General features: G+C 41.6%; 1 pseudogene; it reads left to right on the forward strand.

Annotated features, from left to right (window-relative positions):
- LOC102855608 overlaps window positions 1-1,377 on the forward strand; it is a 2,353-nt pseudogene extending 976 nt beyond the window's left edge.
- Window positions 1,378-2,394: the final 1,017 nt, after the last annotated feature.

Consider the following 2,394-nt stretch of genomic DNA (forward strand, 5'->3'; position numbering starts at 1 on the left):
ACTATGCTGCATTGAAAAACAAGGAACTCATGCAATATTATTCAAAATGGGTGACCCTGGAGGACATTATGCTGAGTGAGGTATCTCAGTTACAAAGGGACAAATGATATATGGTGCCACTGTTGTAGAATGAGGCTGGCATTGGGGTGGGGGTAAGACTGAGAAAAACTGCACAATTGCTTTTAAGGCCTTTCTGGGTGCTACTGTCGGGGTGGGGAGATTGGGAGCATGGTTGGTGGGCCGAGGGATCAGTCATTTGGTCGGCTTTTGATGGGCTGGCTACTTTGCCCGCCTTTACTCTTTTTGTGTCACATAGACACTAGTTAATTTTTTACTTTGCAAGGACAGATAAGACTTTACATGGTGCATTTGTGTTTGCTTTAAGCTAAGAACTTTTATGGCCCACTTCTGCTTCTGGTATTAATGGGGTTTTTTTTTAAAAAATGGGGTTTATGCTGTCCCCTCAGATGCACCCATCACCGACTTGAATTCTGATCGTTACCAGTGCATGAATGATAAAAATAAACATTCTGTTTGAAGACTGGACCCAGAGTACTGGAAGATGATATTGAGTTGTATATATGTTTTTAAAGTAATTGGATTTACATCCTTCATTATGGTAATAGTTCATGAGCAAGTACCTGGCATGCAGATCTATCCACCACTCCCAGACAGATACTTAGACAGTGTTCCCGGGATCCGATGGGCCTTTGCTATGACAGAAGTATGTGACATAATTTGATTATATTTGGTTTCTGGTACTACTACTCCACAAGCACAGGTCAGTACTTCTGTGAAGGCTCTGTAGTCTGACGGGCACTGTGTTCTTGCTTCGCTGCTTTACCATGGTTGTGACTTCCCTCTCCTTGCCAGGGCAGCACCTGCAGCATACCAGGAAGTTGTACGGCAGTGGGCGGGAGAAATTACAACTGAGCCTTTGCCATTTGGAGTGGCTTTGGTATGACCTTGACTGGCATACACACATGTGGAGATTACATGTTCAGTGGCCACACAGTTGTCCTAACTATGCTGAATTTCTTTGTCACTGAATATACACCAAGAAGCTGGAATTTCTTGCACATTTATCCTGAGTTCTCAACTTCTTTGAAATCTTCTTCATTTTGGCTGCCCATGAACATTATTCCGTTGATGTATTTATTGCCTTTTATATCACAACAAGACTCTTTTTGAACAACCACACTCTGGCCAATACCAGAGCTTATCAGCAGAGTAGGAGAGCAAGGATTTAATTTCCTATGTTGTGGTTTTGTTTTTTAATGCAATGTTAATGGTACAGTGCCTAATGAATATTGTTGGCCATTTTCAAAACCAACAATAAGAAAAAAAGCTAATTGGATGACAACAATGTCCTTGTGATGAGTTCATTATCAAACATACAGTAATTGTTGGGGGGGGGAGATCAAGGGCGGTAGTTTTCAACAGGGATTGAAGCTCAGTATCAAGAAAAAAACAAGGATTCTCACAACTGAGCCAATTTGCAGCCTAATAATAGATGGGGAAGAGATTGAGATGGTTAGCAATTTCAGCTTGCTTGGTTCCACAATCAGCATGTATGGGAAGCCAAATTTCATACTAAATATTTGTAATAAACAGAATGCTATTTCAGGATATGAGGGAGGCTAGTACAAGCTGGAATTCACCCTGAGGCACCAAGGCAATCCTTAAGCATTTACAGGATTCTTGCATTGTATTTGCTAACCCCTCCCTCTTGAGCAAAGCAGAAGGTTTTCAATAGAAAGAGCTTAGCTTCATTTGCATTGAATTCTCTTGGTGATTTGTTCCCTGGCAATTTTCAATAAAGATACAGGGTAACTGGAAACCAGTACCTCAGTTGTTCTAGAACTGTTTGCCTCCTGCTTTACCTCTGTTTTCTCCTATATTCTTGCTGTTCTGTCTCACTATTAATACTTACTAATATACTTTACCCTCCGTGCATGGCAATGGCAGCCAGGAAATCAAAAGATGAATTGCATTGGGAAAATCTGCTGTCAGACATTGTCAGTCTAGAGGCTAAGATTCTCCTGATCCAAGCCATGCTCTTCACAATTACTTGTCATGCATTAGAGAGCTGGATAATAACTAAAGAACTTTTGAGTTGTGGTGGTATAGAAGAGTATTGAACATACCATGGATAGCCAAGAAAACAAACAGATCTGTCCTAGAGAGGATTAAACCAAGTTGCTCCTTGAAGGCAAGAATTGTGAAGCTCCACCTCATATATTTTGGGCATGTTGCCAGAGGAGACCAGTCCTTAGAGGACATCATGCTGGTTAAGGTGGAGGGACAGCACACAAGAGGAAGACCACAGGGAAGACTCATTGACACAATAAGTGGGGTAGTGGGAGTAGGTGTGTCAGAGATAGGGAGAGTGAC

The sequence above is a fragment of the Elephantulus edwardii genome, unplaced genomic scaffold, assembly GCF_000299155.1.
Source record: "Elephantulus edwardii isolate Elephantulus edwardi_28Jun2011 unplaced genomic scaffold, EleEdw1.0 scaffold00056, whole genome shotgun sequence".
NCBI lineage: Eukaryota > Metazoa > Chordata > Mammalia > Macroscelidea > Macroscelididae > Elephantulus > Elephantulus edwardii.